At 35.6% G+C, this 21,655-nt stretch overlaps 1 long non-coding RNA gene across 1 annotated transcript; it reads left to right on the forward strand.

The window, feature by feature from the left end:
• Nucleotides 1-18,461: 18,461 nt before the first annotated feature.
• Nucleotides 18,462-20,977, forward strand: LOC125492607 (uncharacterized). The gene is made up of 2 exons (XR_007269256.2): nt 18,462-19,320; nt 20,845-20,977. It is a non-coding gene; the product is annotated as an uncharacterized LOC125492607 (long non-coding RNA).
• Nucleotides 20,978-21,655: the final 678 nt, after the last annotated feature.

Here is a 21,655-nt window from a genome sequence, read left to right on the forward strand (position 1 = left end):
TTGCGGTAGTTGTGGGCCTCCACTTCCCCGTCTCCCGTTCCCATTATCATTGTTGTTGTCGTCGAGTGTCGGCCGTAGTTGTAGTTTAGTTCTTGGTTGTGTTAGTATGAGTTTATTGTTGGTTTTCTCAATCTGCTTGCTACTTTTGTTTCTTGCTAGAGGTAGTACTTGTCTTCAATATGTTAGGTCTGGTTTTTGTGATTCGTCCAGATTTGCGTGGCACATGGTTTCATGGCTAGGGTTTGTTTTCTCTGATTTTGCAAATTGGATGTTTGTTTGAGATCTACCAATGGTTAAATCTCAGTCTCACTTGTTGATGATCTTAGCAATCATTGCCTTGACAAATTGATATTTAAAGGCGGTTCCCCAATTTCTTAATTCGGTTCATAACACATCAACTCATTTGAGCTTCTCATTTGAGGATAAGCCTAAAATACCAATTCTAAAGGATATATAGTCACACAAGAATGTGACTTTGTCATGTTGCGAGTTCCCCAACTCGCTGGTTTTTTGTTGCCCCGATATTGAAGTCGGTCCACTCCTTCCACTCCTTTCATCATTGTTTAGGCGATCGTCGTCCACCAGTCGCAGAGCAATACAATTATCCAACCTTCGAGACCTCCCAATCAACCAGATTTTTCCATATTTCAGTTATTTTATGTTTCAGTTATTTACGTTATTGTACTTGTTATATAAGAGCACGTAAAGTTCAGTTCAGTTTCTCTGTTTTTAGAATGGATGGACTATCCTTATGATGTAATTATGTTTTCTAATTAATGCAAATTTTCTCGTTGTAAAAAAAAACTAAGTTAATTTGCTTCTACAATATCAAAAATCATAATGGGATTCATCAAAGTTTTGCTTTGTACATCACAAAGAACATCACATGGCCGCAATGTAATATGGCGACGGGATCAAGAGCTTCGGATCTCCTTCATCGTCGGAATTCACAACACGATTAGAACTAGAGTTGACAGTTTGGTTAATGAACTGCTGGTTGAACTGAAACAACTAAAATTTGACCTGAATTAAATTGAACTGGGAGTAACTGTAACTGAAGTCAACTGAAAAATGATGAAGTGAAACTGAAATCAACTGTCAATAAAAAACCAAAACCGAAATAAAATGTAATTGAAAATAACGGTAAAACCTGAAAAGTTGATCGATCAACTGAACTGAACAGAATTGAATTGAACTGCATATGTAACTAAGTTATTTGAACTGATTTAGACTGAAATTGAAACTGAATTGAAACCAATTTAAATTGAAATTATTTTAAACTAATTTTTAACTGTACCCTAATCGAACTCACATATTACCCAAATTCATGATAGTACTCCAATTCATATACAAATTTTATCATGATAATTTTTATTAGTACTTGAATTTATGACATATAACTTAATTTCTTGTAATTTTCAATCATGTCAAGTTCACTGCTTTTACACTCCAAACTCAATTTCAAATTTACTCAAATTTATGATATACTCTCACTAGGGTGCGAGTCGATTGCAAGAAGCCCTCTTCTCGGCAGACCTCTTCTCGACTCGTAAACTTTCTTGTAATGTTTCTGATCCTACTCGGCTCGTGCTCATTAATCTCGTGAAACTTTTGCTCGACTCGTGCTCGTTAAGATTTGTTTCAAATCGACTTTTTTTTATGATATACTCTTACTAGGTTTACTCGAGAAACTCGACTCGAGTTCAGTTTGCTCGAAAAACCCGACTTTAGCTCAACTCAATTGCTTAGTAAGAAATTAATTAACAATGTACAAATTCTTTTTACTTTTTTTTTATATATTTCTTAAAGAAAATAAAAATAGTTTTACGATTTTCAATCCCTCAACTATTGTCCAGTATTCCAGTTCATCATCTAACTAAGACAATATGACTTCAAAATTGTTGGGCATGTAAGTGTAATTTCTATGCATGCTATACACTCCTTTTTATAGTATTTCACCCCTTATACGCTTTATCACACGCCGATGTGGGACTCTAGGAACATGACTAATTTACTACATAACTTTCAACATTTCTCGATTCCATCTTAGTCTTCATTATGTTTGATGTGGGAGTCTAGGAGTAATATAATGTCATGGATTGTTGTAGAGTGCGTTTTAGTAGAGCATTAGATTTTTCATTTTTTTTTTCTTTTTAGAGGATTTTTGCATGCATGTTTAAAGATGAGTGTTAGTATAAACCAAGTAACAAATACACTTCTTTGTTACAATACTTACTTGAAAAGGCAAATAACAAATATAAAATGAAAATATAGCCACAATAATCTTGCCGCCCAACTGAAAAAACTACAAAGAGATAATTAACTTGACCAACCTTAATGTACTGATTCAAACTAGATCGTAGTTACATGAGGGGTGTTAACTAGCCGAACTATAATTTACGGATTCAGACTAGTACGTAGTTACACGAGGGGTGTTAATGAGCCGAACATGTCCAAGCTCGGCTCAGCTCGGCTCGGGAATGATTATGGTTGAGCTCGACGAGCTCAAGGATAGCTTGACTCGAGCTCCAAAAGATCAAAGCCAAGCTCGGCTTGAAGCTTGGCTCGTGAACTTTAATTTCAAATATTAAAAGAAAATTCAACTTAGCTTACATCCATCGACCGGACCTTTATTTAGGAATATCCCAATAAAATATTGTCAAACTCATAAGTATAGTATAATTGTCAGGCTAATCCTTATTATATATGTAGGCCCCAACTATCATACATTACACTCCTACTTATACAAGCCCCTTTAATTCACAGGTGCCTTGTTACTCTTGCTTCCTCTCCAAAGTGGGACTTCTAAAATCCCAACGGAAAGTTCCACTATTGGCACTACAGCAAGAGCCAAGAAAAGGTGTATGAAATGCTTGTCTGGTTCAGCCTTATATAAGCAACTGCAATGTTCAACCTTTCATTCCTCGCCGATGTGGGATTTCTAAAACCCAACTTTATAAATTTGCTGCATGTTCTATATTATGTACCGCCATCATGCCATGTGTTCTGCAGGTGTAATATGTAAGGTTTGCTAGGTGTGTTGATCATTTTTTCCAAGATGTTTCCACAAATAATGAAAATGATGGAATTGTAGTAGAATAAATAATTTTATACTAAGTTCAAGGTTTTGGATCTTGCATATTTAATGACTGTCTATTATTATAAAATAAGAAAGATCAAACAATAATTATAGTTGAAGATTTAAAGGGTAATAAGATTATATAGGAAAAACAAGGTAAGTGTTTACTTTTTTTTTTATCAATGTGGGACATTACTTTTTTACATAAAATATTTCTGAGCTTCTCACGAACTCTCGAGCAAAACTTAAGGAAGCTTAGGCTCAACTCATTATGTTCTTGAGCCGATCCCAAACTCGAGTCGAGCCCCCTCGAGTCAAGCTTTGACCGAGCCGAGCTCGAATAGTTTGCGAGCCACCTAGGCTCATTAACACCCTTCACTCACTTACATCATCTAACATAAACTAAGCGTCCGAAGTTGAGATTTGACAGAAATATGAAGTTAGATGTACTTAAGTATTTTTTTTGTTATCTTATGAAGTAGATGAAACAAAAATTTAAGAACTTAAAGCAACATGTAAATCCAAGAACTTAGAGACGATTAACTTAAATGGAGTATTGCTATATTGAACCAATCTACTGAGTTACATTGTTCTACATTTGTTGCAACTGAATTAAATGCTTTCGGTTCTGAAATGAATTCAACTTAAAGATGATTAACTTAAGTAGAAAACTGTTATCTTTTTGAATTAATTTATCGACTTACATTGAAACACTCATTCCAATAACATGTTTCAATTTAAGTAAATGTTTTGAGTTTCAGTTACTTTAGCGACTTATGTTGATACATTCATCTAATGTAACATCAATTTCTTTCAGTTTGACTAAGATACATGAGTTTCAAAATTGAATATAACTTGTTAACAATTAACTTAAATGGAGTATTTCTATCATGATTTAACTTATCGATTCACATAGATAACTTGAACTAATCCACTATTAACTTATTTTACGTCGATTATATGTTTTCAGTTTTCAAATGCATAAAGTTTAATGACTAATATAGTTATATTAATCCATTGATCTAATAAAGTAAGAGTAAGATATTGATCTAATCGACTTTTTCATAAATGTCTAACTCGTCTTTCGAGAAAGTTTATAAAAATTTATATTGATACGATATGTCCTTTTTAACCAAACATGATGGAATTTTCATACAATTAAAAGTTTGAATATCGACTTATATAAAATTGTCTTATTCCAAACTGTCGAATATATCAGTCTTGTACACATATATCAATGTCACTTTCATACACTTTTTTGTGAAGTACAATACAATCGGGTTTTTTCGAGGCAAATGTCAAACTACATGTATTTGCCACGTTAATTTTAGTCGAATCCAAAAAATAGAGGCCAAAACCCGACATGAAGTTCCATTTTTATCGAAAAAAATACAAGAATGTGACTAAACCCGAACCAATGCAATTATTATCGAACTAATGTGATTTTCTTCAATAATTGAAATAAACTGAAACGAAATTGAAAATAACTGCAACATGTTTAAACTGTTATGGATTCAACCATTGGTTGGTTTAACTGTTTGGATAAAACTGGTTTAAACTGCAACAGAACTGAAACTGGAAAGAAAATTAACTAAATTAAACTGAACTGAAAAAGTTTGTTAACTGAACTAAACTGTTAATAATTTTAATTATTGTAAACTGAACTGATATGAATTGAACATTTTGGATATAACCATAATTGAACTGTTAAACTGAATTGACACCTCTAATTAGATCAACCCCTAAAGCATTAAGCAACTATGGAATTATTACCCTGAAAATCATAGTGATTAGCCTACCAAAAATACAGTATGTTTCTCGGGAAAAAAGGATGTAATGTCAAATAATTAGATTAAATATGAACTATAACTGTAAACATCCCTATGATAGCTCAAAGATAACAAAATTTAAAAATTTGCACCACGCAAGAAAATCGGCATATTTGGTGTTATTATGAGGTGACGTGATTAACTTTCCTTATCATAGAGCTATCTTACAATATGCACGTTATACATGTAAAATCATATATATTCTATAATTACTTGTAGTAATTTTTGTCAAAAATTGTTTACAAAAATAACAAAGGAAATGTGGTTTTTTGTTTGCAAATGAGGAAAAAGGGAATATAATGACGAGGAAGAAGATGTTGTATTTTAACTTGTTTTAGGAGTTAAGAATAAATTAGGGATACTTTTTTGCGTGTAAATATAGTTGGCAGTTATCCTTCTCTTTTTATTTTTCTTTATCATTTTTTCACCTATTACCCCCAAATTTTCACGAAATTCACCGGGTACCCTCGCACTTTTGAAAATACCTAGGTACTCCTCAGTTTTACGATAATACTCCCAAATGCCCTTAATGACTAACGACGTTTCCATTAGTCATTAACCCTAATATTCTATTTTAGAAACCTAATTAACACCTAATCCTAACTCTTGACCCTAACCCAAACCCTAAACCCTAAACATTAACCCTAACCACCAGCCCACCAACCCTTCCCCACCCTCTCACTATCCTAGTAGCCCCCTTCCCCCACCCCCAGCAACCCCCCACCCCATGATGGCAACCCCCCACTCCACCCCCTTGCATCCCACGCAGCCCCGAAACCCCTAACCTCATAGCCGCAACCCCCACCCTCGCAGCCGCACAACTCCCCTCCCCTCATCGGCGCAGTAGTTTCTCCCTGTTCTCATCTTCGTTGTTCTTCGTCACTGCAGGCTGTTGGGGGTGGGTGTTTTCGTGGAAGTGAACAACCTAGAAGCGGAAATTAGTAAGGAGGGTGGATTTAACAGGGGTGGGAGAGGGTGGGGGGATTCGACGGGGAGGGGGTGCTGCTGGAGGGTTGACAGGGGTAGGGGGACTTGCAGAAGAGTGGAGGAGGGGGGAGTTGCTAGAGTAGGGGTGGTGGGAGGATGGGAGAGGGTTGGGGTTTAGGTTTAGGGTTTATGATTTAGGGTTAGGGTTAATTAGGGTTCAAATCAGATAATTAGGATTAATGACTAATGACGGTTAATTCCGTTAGTCATCAAGCGCATTTGAGTGTTATGTTCAAATTGAGGTACCCCGTGTATTTTCAAAAGTGAAGGGTACCCGGTAAATTTCGTGAAAACTCGGAGGTATTTGGTGAAAGTACCCGTTATTGTTTTGTATGCTGCATGTGTTCCCTTATATAATACTAGCAAATTCAACACGCGATGCGTGCCTGGTTTTTTTTTTGGTCAAACATAAATTCTAGCTTTTTTGGGCATAAATAGAGGTAAAAATCTGAACATTAGATATCGTTCGCTAAATTTTGTAGGTTAAGTCTCTATCATTTAACCATTCTTTTATTAATTTTTTAAACTTATATTCTTTTTTTCAAGTTTTTAAAATTAAACTTGATGAACGATAAAAGAATGTTAAGTGAATTTTGTAGGATTTCTTATGTTTTATTAACATGGTCTTTTGTGTTAAAATAATCATTTAACTTCTTTAATTGATTGAATTTTCCATTTTGATGTAATACCTGATTGTGTTCGTGAATTGAGTGATAAGATATTTAATTGATGTAATACTCTTTTAAGCATAAATGTACTAAATCTTATAATCAATGTTTTGTTTGGCAGTTCAATTATAACTTGATTACCTTTACTATTTAAGTTAATATTTTAATGCTATATTTGAGTTTAACTTTCTTTTTTCTTTTTTTTTGGTAGTAGTTGATAACCTAATGGGCAATTAAGTAAATTAATGGGGGGACACTATTACTCCTCCTTCCATTATATAATAGGGATATAGATGCGAAATAAAAAAGAGTCTTTACCCATGTTTTCTACTCCGTTTTTTCCTTATAATAGAATACGAAATTAAGATACTATCTCTTTATCCATGTTTTCTATTATTCTTTTATAGCATTTTCTACGTTTTATTCTTTTTATTTTTTCCTTTAAAGTTTTATCCTTGAAAATTTTATTTATTTTATATTGTAGCTCTATATTAAGTCAATGTTAATTTTATTTTATTATATTCAATTCTTTATACTTACATTAGGAGAAATTGTTTACCTTATTACTTTATTGTGTCCCTCCATCACCCCCGAGTTTTCAAAAAATTCACCTCGTGCCCTCCATGTTTTCAAAATTCACCACGTAGCCCTAAGATTCAAACTAATACACCCAGACACTCTTAATGACTAACGACGTTAACCACCATTAGTCTTAACCCCAATTAACCCCTAAATAAACCCTAACTGACCTAATTTAACCTAAAAACCTAACTAATCCTTAACTTAACTTCTAAACCTAACCCCTAACTTAACTTCTAAACCTAAACCTAACTCTAACCCCCTCCTCCACCCTCCTACCACTCGAACACCCCCTCCACCACCCCCCACAGCCTCCGTCACGAGCCCAACCACCACCCCCCGTCGCGAGCCCAGAACCCCATCCCTCCCCTACCCCCGTCGCGAGCCTAGAACCCCATCCCCCCCTTACCCCTGTCGCGAGCCTAAAACCCCACCCTCCCTTACCCCCGTCGGGAGCCTAGCCCCTCACCCCACGTCGCAAGCCTAGAACCCCACCCCTCCCCTACCTCTATCGCGAGCCCAAAACCCCGTCATCCCACCCCTTATCGAGAGCCCAGAACGCCACCCTTCCCCCTACCCTCCGTCGCGAGCAGCTTGTTCGGGTTACTCAGCAAGACCTTGTTCGCAAATTCACCAGGAGATGTCGAAAATGGAGGGGGGGGGGGTGGTGTTGTAGCGGGAGTAGGAGTGGGAAGAGGCTGTTCCGAAATTGAGGGTTGGGGGAACTGGGTTTAGGCTGCGGCGGCGGCGGGGGGGGGGGGGGGTGAGGGTGGGGGAGGGGGTGGGACTGGGTGGAGGAGGCTGCAGGGGTGGTGTGAGGGAAGGGAGGGGTTGTTAGGGTTAGATTTAGGGTTTAGGGTTAGGGTTAGGATTAGAATTAAAAACTTAAAATTAGAGTTGAATTAGGGTTTAAAGCAGAAAATTAAGGTTAATGACTAACGACTGTTAACGTCGTTAGTCATTAAGGGCATTCATTTGGGTGTATTTACATAAAACTGAAGGGTACCAGGTGAATGTTGAAAAAATGAAGGTACCAGGTGAATTTTTTGAAAACTCGGGGGTACTTGCACTAGTGGATAAATGAAGAAAGGCTGCGCTGGAAAAGGCCTGTAGGGCTGCGCTTTTTGACAGCAGCCCTTTCAGTAGCAGCCCTTCACTTTTTAAGTAGGGCCGCGCTAAAAAACCGCAGCCCTTAAGCTAGAAGGGCTGCGCTAGTTAGGAAAAAGCGCAGCCCTTCTAGCTTAGAAGGGCTGCGCTAGTTAGGAAAAAGTGCAGCCCTTCTGAGCTAGTCAGGCTGCGCTTTTTCCTAACTAGCGCATCCCTTCCTACAAAAAAAAAAACTAAAAAAAAAAAAATTTTTTTTTTGACATTTTTTTACTCATAATTTCGCAACAAGAATATCACCCTTTTCCGTCCGCCAAAATCGGATGCTAAAAAGGCGGGATCGGACGCTAAAGAGATTAGCGTCCGTCAACGGACGCTAAAAGACTGACGCAAAACCCTTGGTCGCTAATTCTTCAGTTAGCGTCCTCCAAGCGGACGCTAAAAATTTAGCGTCTGCATTTTGAGATTTAGCGTCCGATTCTGATGACGGATGCTAATTAGCGTCCGATTATAAGACGGATGCTAGTCTGTAAAATCGGATGCTAATCTTGGATGCTAAAGTTGTACAACCAGACGCTAATGTTGTTTCCGTTTCTTGTTTTTTCTTTGTCCTTTTTATTTTTTCTGCTTCAATGATGTATGACAGTCTGTTTTCTCTTTTTTTTTTTTACTCACTTTTAACTTTTGCTTTTTTCCATTTTTGCTTTTCAAAATTCACTCTTAATTATTATAAAAGTAATTAAATACCAATAATACAAACCAACTATAAGCTAAACAAGTACAAACAAATGAGAAATGAAATATTTTTATTTAAATATAAAAATACTTATACAATATATTGGAAAATATCCCATAATAATACAATCTGAAACAACAAACTTAAAAAATTACACTCCAACTTCAATATTGCAGGTACAAGAATCCATAATCTGGAGCTCAAATCCAACTCCAATCTTGAAGAAATCCAACTTTAAATCAGGAACAAACCCTGAAGATCTTCTATCTGCAACAAACATGTAGAACAAAATCAAAATATTTTCCCAAAAATAACCCCTAAATCGATTTTAAAAACTTTATACATAATGTTTTCCAAAAAAAACGGAAAAAAGGAAAAAGAAAAAGAAAAATTGATTCCCAAAAAATGGAAAAAAAGAAAAACTGATTCAAAAAAAACAAAACATTGAATACCAAAGAATGAAAAAACGAACGCATAAAAACGAAAACAAAAAAACGAAAATAAAAAGTTTTAAAATCAGAAAACGAAAACCATTATGAGAAAAACGAAAAACTAAAAACTAAAAATCAAAAATCAAAAAACCCAAACAACCCAGCACCCCCACAGACCCAAACAACCCACATCCCAGATCTGACCAACCCACCCAAACAAACAAGAAATGAACCAAGATCTATAACCCACCAACCCAAAAATATATCTAAAATGGACAAAATAAAAAAACGAAAATCAAAAATCGAAAAAAAAGATAAATCAAAAAACGAAAATAAATGAAAAAATGAAAATAAAATCCGAAAAATGAAAAAAAAACCAAAATCAAAAACCAGAAACGGAAACAAAAAAATTAAAAAAATAACCCACTTACCTTCAAATCGAAGCGGCTGGGGATGAAGCGGCGGAGTATGGGGACAAAGCGGGGGCGGTTGTGTTTCCAGATATAGAATAGAGAAAAAAGGAGAAGGAGAGATGAGAGAGAAACGAGAGTAAATAGATGTGAGACAAAGATGAGAGAAAAATCTGGGTGGGTTGAGTGAATAAAGAGAGAGAAAATGAAAGGAATTAGAGAATGAAAGGTGAGATCCGTGATGTCTGATGGAGGAGAGATATGAGAGAGAGGACAAGGGAAGTGAGAGAGTATAAGAGAGGTGAGAGAGTATAAGGTGAGACAAAGAATGAGGGTCGACTTTGATTCTGATATATGAGTTTATTTAGCTTCGCTAGGCCGCTAATTAGCGTCCGTCCGACAGATGTTAAATTTTAGATAGCGGACGCTAATTAGCGTCCGTTCCAAAAACGGATGCTAATTTTCGAACAACGGACGCTAATTAGCGTCCGTTCTGAAAACGGATACTAATTTTTGAAAAACGGACGCTAATTAGCGTCCGTTCTGAAAACGGATACTAATTTTTGAAAAACGGACGCTAATTAGCGTCCGCTCAAAAAACGGATGCTAATTTTCCAAAACGGACGCTAATTTGCGTCTGATTGAGGCGGACGGTAAATTCAGACGCTAAAAGCGCGGATTCTTGTTGTGTTTCACATTTTCTGAAATTAAACAGAAGAGAAGAGAAACGAAACGAAAATACTAAACCCAAAACAAAAATAAGAATGAAACGAAAATGAAAAAAAGGAACAAAAACTAATATACAAAGAGAAGTATACAAGAAGTATACAAGAACATTAATCAAAACAAAGATGAAAATACAAGAAAATTATATACAAAGAGAAGTATAAAAGAACATTAATCAAAATAAACAAAGAGAAGTATACAAAAACATTAATCAAAACAAAGAAAAGTATACAAGAACATTAATCAAAATATATAAACAAAGAGAAGTATACAAGAACATTATAGATCTGAAAATACAAGAACTACCTCCAAACATTAACCTAATAATGTTTAAATACATAAAACAAAACCCTAATACATAATTTAATTGGAAAAAAAATTTCGGAAAAACTTAAAATGGCTATTTGGAGGCTTAAACGAACTCGGATGGCTTAAAAAGCCTAAACGTCACGGCGTAGCGATGTGTTTGACTCGTTGGCTCGTTCCGCTTCCGAAAAGGTATCACAATAGGCAATCAGACTCCGTCGGCATGATTCGTGCAAATCATTTCAGCGTTTTTGTCGCAACATTTCTGGAAGTTTTTGAGAGGATTAGAGAGAAGGAGGAGAGGGAGGAGGAATGTGAGAGAAGGAGGAAAAGGAATAATGAGGGACGTGAGAGAGGAGAGAGAAGAATGAGGGATATATTTGACGAATCTCGCTTAATATTTGAAGCCTGCGAACTTGAATTTTTCAAATTTTTTTAAGAAGGGCTGCGCTTTTCTTCAAAAACGCAGCCCTACTTAGTCAGAAGGGCTGCGCCTTTTATAAAAGCGCAGCCCTTCACTTAGTAGGGCTGCGCTTTTAGAAAAAGCGCAACCCTTCTGTTCTGTAGGGCTGCGCTTTTGTACAAAAGCGCATCCCTTCACTAGTAGGGCTGCGCTTTTAGAAAAAGCGCAGCCCTTCCTCCGCAGCCCTTCCTTTTTTTTCCCCTAGTGTTGGTGAAAAAATCATAAAATAAATAAAAAACTTGACAATGATTTAATATATGATTTAAAGTATAATATAATAAATATATGATATAATAAATAAAAGGGAAGATAAAACGATGCCTACCCCCAAACACTGCACCTGGCAAGAAAACATATATGATTTAAAGTAAAAGTCTTGCCAATTGACCAAGTAGTACTTGTATTGTAATAGCCCAAAATTCAAACAGATTTGATTACAGGTTAATTATATATTATTAGCCTGATTATCTAAATTTTTGGAAATTGCTTTAAGAAATATAAACTATGTTAAATTTTATTTATGAGTTTACATATGAGCTTTTGAAGCAACATTGTAGAATTACAATTGTGAACCTAATTGTTTATTAAAGATAAAAAGAGAAGAAGATTTCATGGCTTAATATGGACAAGCCACAAGTTCACCTTGTTTTCAAATTTCCAGTCTTTCCTCCAACAAAACTTGAGGAGCCCAAATCCCTCATTTACTTCTCTCTGTTCATGGTGGCTCTTTCCTTCCTCCATCCTCTCTTATTGCGTCTGTTCTGACCGATGCTGCTCGCCGGCGATTCATACCCCAAAATCCGATGTGCAACTCTCTAACATCCTTAATTTCGGTTCATGAGTTGTGGGTGTGTGTTGCTGCCTTCATTTCTCTCTCCTCTGTTTTCGTCAATCTGTTGCTGCAATTGTCTCCAACATGAAATCCAAATTTGCTCCTTGTTTCTTCATAAAAGTTGTAGATCTCTTCGAGTTATTGAATTTAGGCACAAAAATCACCCAATTTAGAGTTGTGAGCTAGAAGATATGCCCTTCTGCAATTGTCTCCAACATGAGGTACTTTGTATTGCGTTGCTTCCGTGTTCGGCTTTGTTTACCAACTTTGCTGTTGCTAGGTTGTTTCCTTGTTAATGTCATTGGTTGGTACTCATCTCATTGGAAGGATTAAGTTAAGTGTTCTTCCTCCTTTTTCAATGCCACGAATTCAAATACCTCATGCAAACGGGTTTTATTTCAATTTCTGATTTTACAAATAAATTGAGTTCTAAGTCTTGCTTTTGATATGCAAAAAATCAGTTTACGGTAGTTTTTTAAACTTACAGATTGAATCTTCCTCTTTATTTAGTGGATTAAAGCTAAGAATATGTATTAATCCTTCTTATGTCATTTTATAAAATATGATTTTTGTCAATTATGTTGTTGATAAAGTTCACTATAAATTCAGACTTGGGATTAATTGAAGTTAGAGATTAATATTGTGAGATTGGTTTTAGAATAATAGTTGATTATTGTTATTATTGAGGCATGAAGTTAGCTTGTAAGGATGTGTAATTAGTCCATAAAAGAGTTTAGGAAGTATAAGAGAGTCAATTTATTTTTTCTGAATTGTAGTGTTTGAGAATGATTGTTAATTATTGGTATTTTTGTTGAGGTGTATTATGGTTGTCGATCTTTATGGAGTTGGAGATTTATGTAATAGCCCAAAATTTAAACAGCTTTGATTACAGGTTAATTATATATTATTATCCTGATTATCTAAATTTTTGGAAATTACTTTAAGAAATATATAATACATTTGGATTATGTTATGGGTTTTGAGTCTTTTGACCGCAGAAGACATTTGATTTATATTCGGTTTATGCAGATTATTCTCTTTTAATACATTTGTGGTAAGCAAGATTATTTTAAAATTTGAGATGGAGTTGTAATAAAAGTATTGAGATTCAAGAATGTTAAATGTGTTATTTGATTCCTAATTCAATTGTTTTATAAATTGCAAAGGAAGTTTTAAGTTGTTATATACTTTCGAGAATTGAATATGTAATACGATATTTGAAAACAATGATATAAGTTTGGAAAGTATATGTTTGTGTTACTAAGGAAACAAGTATTATGTTTTAGTTTTGTTTTTATGGGGAAAGTGAACAATATTTGTGGACCAAGTTGCTCATTATGTGTTATGGAGTGAATATTGCTCCTTTGTGTAGGGTCATTACCTAAAAGTCTTGCAAGCAGAATATATAAGAAAGGTGGGGAGACGTTCCTTAAATGTCTAGAGACATGGCTTATGCCCATCTCTATTCGTGTTCTCTTCCCCTATTATGTATGTGTGTGTTTTAAGAAAAGATTTTTGTGAAAATTAAAGAGAATTCTTTTCGCAAAGTGTACTTGTAATTTTATTTTGTATTATGGTACTAAATCATAAGCATATGAAAACTTATTTATCGAATATTAAAGGGAATTGTACGAGAATGTAATTCACTAGTAGAAAAAGGACGATTTGCGTCGCATGAAAGGCAAAACGATGCAAAAACATAATTTGCGTCGCATGCTATTAAGAGTACGACACAAAACACCCTTGCATAAGCACCAGATAGGAGCTATATGCGTCGTACACTATCGATGTGCAACACATATAGCTCATGTGCGTCGGACACTGAAGCCTATCTGACGCACATCGTTAAGCCATATTTGCGTCGCACTTTAGTAAAGTACGTTGCAAAAGGCTAATCTGCGTCGGACCCCTTAGCCCATCTGACGCAGATCAGCCAAAAAGCCCCCCTTGCGCCTCTTAAACACGTCTCTACCCTCAAACCCTAAAAAACTCCAGTAGGTCTTTCTCTCTTCTCTTGCGTCTCTTTCCTTCTCGCGTCTCTCTCTTACCCTCAAACTCATGAAATATCTCTCTCTCACCCTCAAACTCTCTCTCTCCGGCGAACATCGCCTCTCTCTCTCACTCTCAAACCCCCTCTCTCTCACCCTCACCCTCAAACACTAAAAGCAACAACAAACAACAATTTCGCGCCGCTCTTGTACTACAAACATCGAACAAAGAACAACAAACAACAATTTCGTGGTGTTTTGCCATTCTAAGTGAATCCTTCAATGGCGGTTATTGAAATCTAGTCAACTTCAAGGTACACTCCCTCTTTTTTTCTCGTTTTTTAGTTTTTTCGAAATCTAACCCGTCAAAATACGACTTCTTCATTACTCAATATATTTCCTTATTTTTTAGTTTATTTTTTCTCGTTTTATTTTGTTTATTTTTTAGGGCACACTTTTAATTTGATTCGATTCGTCAATTTTGATTTTGTGGTTTGTATTTCAGGATCTATGGATTCGTCGGTTTTGATTTTGTGATGGATTCGTTGTTTTGATTTTGATTTCGTTCTTTCATCTCACTCCATTTTAGTGTTTGTTGAAAGTATACTAGCGTCTCTGGATGAAAGAAAAATTAGGAAGGAGCTTAGAAAAACATTGTAAGATTTTGTTTCAAAGTTCATTCTCAAACTTATTATCTTCAAAAATCAATTTAAACCTACTATTAGAACCGTTTTCAAGCTCATTTTTGTACTTTCTTTGAAACGCATATAATTTACCCGTTAAATTAATAAATTAGGTTTTTTAAAGGAATTAATAAATTAGGCTATTTTCGATAAAGTCAGTTTAAAATCTTCTAAAATCAATCAAAATTATCGTTCTAGGATACAATATTTTAAAAAAAATCAGGAGATCATGTGCATCATATCGTTGTGGCAACCTGACGCGCTGCGCTGATTGTAATACACCACCAACAAGCATAACATGCAACATTTAGAGAAAATATTGGCAACTATGACATCTCACAAAATTTTTGGTACCAAAGTTAAGTCAAAGTGGTACTAAAATAGAGTATTTTGGTACCAACTCTAATTTGGTATCAAATTTCGGTTTGGTACCAAATAACTCTATTTTGGTACCGCTTTGACTTAACTTTGGTACCAAATTTATGTGAGATGCCATTTTGGCATCTCCACTATGAAACGCCTATAACACCTCCAACATTGATACAAGAATCATGTGTCGAGCGCAACATTCCCGCGAGTAGCAACTAGCAAGTGACATATGTTTACCACATACTGTCCGCGTCATGCGTAGAGCAGACCTGGCGCGACGTGCACATCTCAAAAATACATTTTTTCTTATACTTCTTCCTTTTAGAAATAGTTGAACCATTTCATGTTTCACGCTTGCATATACATTGTTTCAATCTAATCATCTTTAATTATCAATAAGTAAAAACTATAAAGAGTTGATATAAAAAAAATATACATTGAGGCGAATCTAACAATATATCGTATGACTATGTTTATCCTAAAATATAAACCACCAAAGAACAATCAAAGTGTAAGATGTGAATAGTGAACCCAATGCAAATTGGGAACGGTGCAACTATTTCTTAACGGAGGAAGTATTTGTTAGTTTCAAACTCGCACATGAAACGACATGCACTCAACTTACTTGCTTGGCTTCTTCTCTCTTCCTCTTCCTCACTCTCTTCCTCTATATCATCCAGTACAAGAGTATCAATAGAGAAAATGGTGCATGTTGTTCATCCAATGCGCACGTTTATGGATATGACCTTATAAATCAAACTCTTCCCTAATTTTTGGATTTCCCTATAAATACATGAAAATTTTACAATAGTCTTCTTAAGGAAAAGGCTACCATAATACTTTAATATGAACCAAGCATTTGTACACGTCATCATTATGTTATTTATGGTTAGATATTATTGATAAAGTTAAATACAATGTATTTCTATTGTGTACTTGTATTTAAAACAGTTTTTACTTTTCAAAATTAGTTATAGATAATTTCCTAAATTATACTTTTTAAATTCTGAAATTAATGTTTTTTATATTAAATTTGATATGGTATAAAAAAATATCAATTATAATTTCTGAAATAAACTTTATAATACAAAAAATTCATTTGTAATCGATGAAGGAATATGACAATTTACTTCAGCAATTATCATTCTATGCAAAAAATAAATAAAATCGAATTTACGAAAAAAATATTTCAACTCTTTCTTTGGCCATCTTCTTCAACAATATTATTAACTTATGCCAAAGAAAAGTATATAACAAAAAAAATAATTAAGAGTTAAAATAGATTTTTTTTAAAAAAATTACAATCCTTTTGTATGTTTTGCTAATGACTTCAAAGTACAGTGTATATTTTTTCTGAATTATAAACTAATTCCATAAATTATAAAGTTTAATTTTAGTATTTAAATTTAGTAATTTTTTCGTCTAATATAGACTAATCTCATAAATTATAATGTATAATTTCCAAATTTATAATTGCTAATTTCATAAATTATAAATATCGTTTTGAAATACCGAAAATATCAATTTTAGAACTTTATATATTGCAATTTAGAAATTAATCCATAACTTCATATTTTTTTATAATTGAGGTTGTTATATTAATAAAGCCTTGAAGGCTGGTTACAAGTGTCAATAACTTGACCGAGCCACGGGTGAACCCACATCCGATCCAGACCTAACCTGTTACGAGCCGAGAGTGGGCAGTTGAAAAGCCGACCCATTCCGACCTAACGTCTACTCGTGCCCAGTTGGACCCGCGGAATTGGAAACCGAAACCGAACTGGGATGACCCAGGTTGGACCCGTGCCCAGTTGGACCCATGTAGAATGACCCAGACCCAATATATTTCCGACCCAAAACTAACCGGCACCCAACTCCACCCGTCAATTAATGACCTAGTTAAACCCACCTAGTTACCACATGATCCAGTTCCTACCCGACCCAAATATACCCGACCCCGATCCATTCCGACCCACTATAACCCAACCCAAAAATATTCCAACCCAACCTTACCCGAGCAAACCATAAAATATTTTGATTGATCAATTTTTGAAAATAAAAAAAAATCCCTCCCATTACCCATTATCTTCCCTGCTACCTTTATTTGTAGAAGGACGAACCGACCCTTTAATTCCCTTTCAGCCTTTTCCTACCTAGCTTCACTATTGTATCCAAGTCCAACCACCATTCACCAGCATTTTCACTTTCTACTCCAAGAAACAAAAACATAATTTAAAAAACTTACAGATTCAATGCATAAAAAATAATTTGACTACACAGATAAATTAAATACAAATAAAAAAAAGTATACTGAAAAATGCATAAATTATACAAACCTTGAAATTATAAAATTTCATAAATTATTAATGGTTTTTTCACTAGGTACCCCCGTGGTTTTTCAAAATTAATGGGGTACCCTTACTTTTAAAAAAATGCACCAGGTACCCTTACTATTTCAAATACGAAATGCCCTTAATGACTAACGGTGTTAAGTTTTCGTTAGTCATTAACCCTAATTAACCCATCTAACCCTAACCATCCCCCACCACCCTAGCAGCCCCCCACGCCCACCCCGCCCCCGCAACCCCTCTTCCCTCCCCCATCCTCGTCGATTTCCGACGATTTCCCCCCGCCCCCGTCGATTTTCTTCAATTTTCCCTCACCCTCATCGATTCCCTTCGATTTCCCCCATCCCATCGATTTCCTTTGAATCCCCCCCCTTCCCCACCAATTTCCTTCGAATTCCCCTTCCTCCGTCGATTCCTTCAAATTTCCCCCACCCCATCGGTTTATGTGTGTTGTGGTCTGTTGTGTGATGTAGGGGGTTGGGGGCGGGTCTGTTGTGTGCTACGGGTGATAGGGGCCATGGCTGCTGATTGCTTGTGCGAAGAGAGAGAAGTGAAAATTGTGTACGGTGCGGTGGTTTGTTGTGTGCGGTGGTTGAGAGGGAGGGGGGAGGGGATTGCGAGGTTGCGAAGAAGGGAGGGCTGCGGGGGTGGGGTAAGGGGGGAAGGGGGCCTGCAGAGGTGGGAAATGGGGCTGCTGGGGTGGTGGGGGAGGGACAGCGACATGGTGTAATATCCTAAAAACTTAAACGTGGTTAAGTAAATAATTAATTATAATTAGTTAAAATATATTTTATTTTATCGTTTCACTAATTAAGCGACATATAATAAAACGATTATAGAGTTACAACATAAAATTTACCAACTTAAAATGGTAATATCTACGTGACGATAACTTATATTTTACGATTTCATGAATTAAACAAGAAGATTAGTATTTGTTGTTAAATTACTAAAGCACAAAATATCAACATTTCACCAAAATTTTACTAAGCCACGTTTAGAGTGAAAGTGTGGGAAAATTTCTGATTTTTGGATTACAAAACAAAAGGGAAGAAGAGAAAAAGATTCCATGGTCAACTACTCCATTATTTTTGCCTTCTTCCTCACTCATCCATGGCACTTGGCAAGCATGCCAAGACCCTCCACTCTTTTCCTCTGTCAAATATTTTGTCACCAATCCATCTTCTTAGCTTCCTCAAGTCAAAAATCAAAATATTTACTTCAATTTTCTCCCTCCCAACCACTGGTTTTTTGTTCTTAATTTCACTATAAATAGCCATGAAAATCTCTCACCAAGAACACCATCAACAACAACTCTCATCCTCTCACCTCTCACCTCACCACCACCTACGAACCACCTTGCAAGTACCACAAACTTCATTCACAATTTGCCAGAAAACGTGACCCAAAGAAACCCAAAAGAAAACCCCAATTTTTCCCTCTCTCTCCTCTGTTTCGGACCTCCCACAACACACCACTGTCGGCCACCTCGCGTGACACCTGCGCCGCGCTTTGTCACCCCCTGCCTCGGCAGTCGCTTGCCGGAGCTCCGCCAGCCACCAACACCCTCGCATTCTCTCCCTTCCTCACACTCCCTTCTCTCGTCGTTCCTCTTCGTCGCGATGCACCCAGCTATACGCGCCAGCCATGCCACCACAAACGACCTTCGCCACCGCGTCTCACTGCTTGTCGCTGCCGATCGCCGCCTACCGTCACTTGCTGTTCGCCGGAGCTCGCGCCCCTCCTGCCGCGATTTTCTTCCCCCTGCTCTTAGTAGCAGAGGTAAAGGCCTTTCTATTTATTGAAAGAAATTCTGATTTTTTCTAAGTTTTAATGCAAGCCCAAGTTTAAAACCTTTTGTTAATATACTAGTTTGGGCCTAGAACCTTGGACTCATAACTAAGGCTAAGTTTTATAAATCTGATTTGATTATGTTGTTGGGCTAAATGATGAACTGGACTTGTTATGAGTTTATGACTAATTTAGTTAATTTAAATTAAACCACCTAACATATTTACTAAAACTATGTTTGGGCTATAATTCCTAATGACTAAGTTGTTTGAGTTAACTAAAACTAATTAAAACTAATTTATAAGCTTATTTGTAATATAAGTTTAGGTTGTTATTACCTTCACTAATACTTAAATTCACTTATAATAACTAGTTAGCTTGCTTTATTATTGTAAGTGATTAAATAATGTTATATAATGTTAACGGTTCTATTATAGTTTAAACCTTTTTTTTTGAAAGAGATTATAGCTTTAAACTTAATTAGTTTAATAATAGACGATTATTTGGTGATTAACTATGAGCTCGAATAATAATATATTTTCGAATGGTTATAGGTTATGTAATAATATAACTTTAATGTTTCAATAATTCTAAAAGTATAACCAAAGGAGTTATTTCACCTATTTAGTTGATTAACGAGTCACCTTAAGAAGTTATTAACGATCAAGAAATAATGACCTTTAATGAGACCTTTACAACGTTATAAGGAACGTTATGACGTTAATAAACGCTAGCTAATATTTAGGCTTAAAAGCTAACTAATGAAACGTTCATTAATAAAATTATTCTTGAATAGATTAAAGAAGATAAAGGATATTACAAGCCTCCCCAGGCTATCAAGATTGTTAAGTAGGAATTCAGGTCACGTCTACTGCTAATACTCGCATTCCCCTACGAAGTATGTTTTATGATCATGATTAATATTATGTTTTATATATGGATTCGGAAACTGAAATCTTTATGATGGTTATGATGATATGATGCTATAAAATGATGATGACGATGTTATGGATGCAATGAAAGAATATAATTATTCACGATGATGATGAGATGCTTAAAAGAAATGAAACATGATAAATTCAAGTGAAAGATGGTTCTTGGCATGTATCCCGTTATCCTGGGTCGTGTACGTACCTCCCGGCCGGTTAACCACCTCCCGTTTAGTGAGGGATGTTGTCCTCGGGTGGCAATGCGCATTTCTATATCATGGGCATTAACGCCACCTCCCGTTTAGTGAAGGCTTTTGTCCTTGGGTGACTGCCTTCCGTTTACGATGTTACTATATTTTGGGTAGGCATCCCTTCTGTTGTACGTACGAGCCAAGTTACCAAATAATATGAACAATTATGATGAACATGATAAAGAAGATATTGTAACATGATATGATATGTTTGTGAAATAGTTTTACTTGTTCTCTCCTCCATGTTTCTAAATAAAATGAGTTGAAATGAATTTACGATGTTATAATAGTATGTTACTGAGCCTCGGCTCACGAAGTTTTGTTTTATGTTTTAGGTACCGATGGTGATAGCAGGATGGCGTAGCAGTGAGGATATATTTAATATCTAGTCTTATGTAGTAGACTCTCATGGTTTTTAATTTAAGTTAATATCAGACTCTGATTAGTAACTAAGTTCCTATTAATCAAGACTAATGTTGGATTCGTATTATATTTCATGTTATAATATGTTTAAGCTTATGAATTTATGTTTCCTTGTATTTTCCTAATGGAAAGTACGGTAGTATCGCCGACTATCTAGGTTCCGCTGCTAATAATTGATTAATTAACTTAATAACACTTGATTAGAGGTCGGGGCGTTACATAGGGTTATGGGTTAAGGGATTAGGGTTAGTGTTTAGGATAAGAGGGGTGAATTAGGGTTAATGACTAACGAAAACATGATATCGTTAGTTATTAAGGGAATTTCGTGAATTTTATTTAAATAGTAAGGGTACATGGTGCATTTTTAAAAAAGTAATGGTACCCCATGCTTTTTGAAAAACCACAGGGGAACCTGATGAAAAACCGAATTATTAATTATACAGTAATAGGGAAAAAAGTAAAAATGAGATCCTACAAAAATAAAATAAAACGACATAAGCAAAATAAAAAAAAATAAAAAGAGACCCTAAAAACAAAATTTGAAATACAATTATCAAGAATTATCCAAATTCATCATATCTAATCCGCTAAATCTAATTTCAAATAAAATAAAAACCCCTAAAAATAGTACCGAATTTGCAAGGTGAGGATTAGGGTTTCTTCGATTCGCGAGGCAAAGGAGATAAAACATCTCCAAATGGTTGAAGTTAGTGACGAGCGAAG

This window comes from Beta vulgaris, chromosome 8, assembly GCF_026745355.1.
Source record: "Beta vulgaris subsp. vulgaris cultivar EL10 chromosome 8, EL10.2, whole genome shotgun sequence".
NCBI classification, from domain to species: domain Eukaryota; kingdom Viridiplantae; phylum Streptophyta; class Magnoliopsida; order Caryophyllales; family Amaranthaceae; genus Beta; species Beta vulgaris.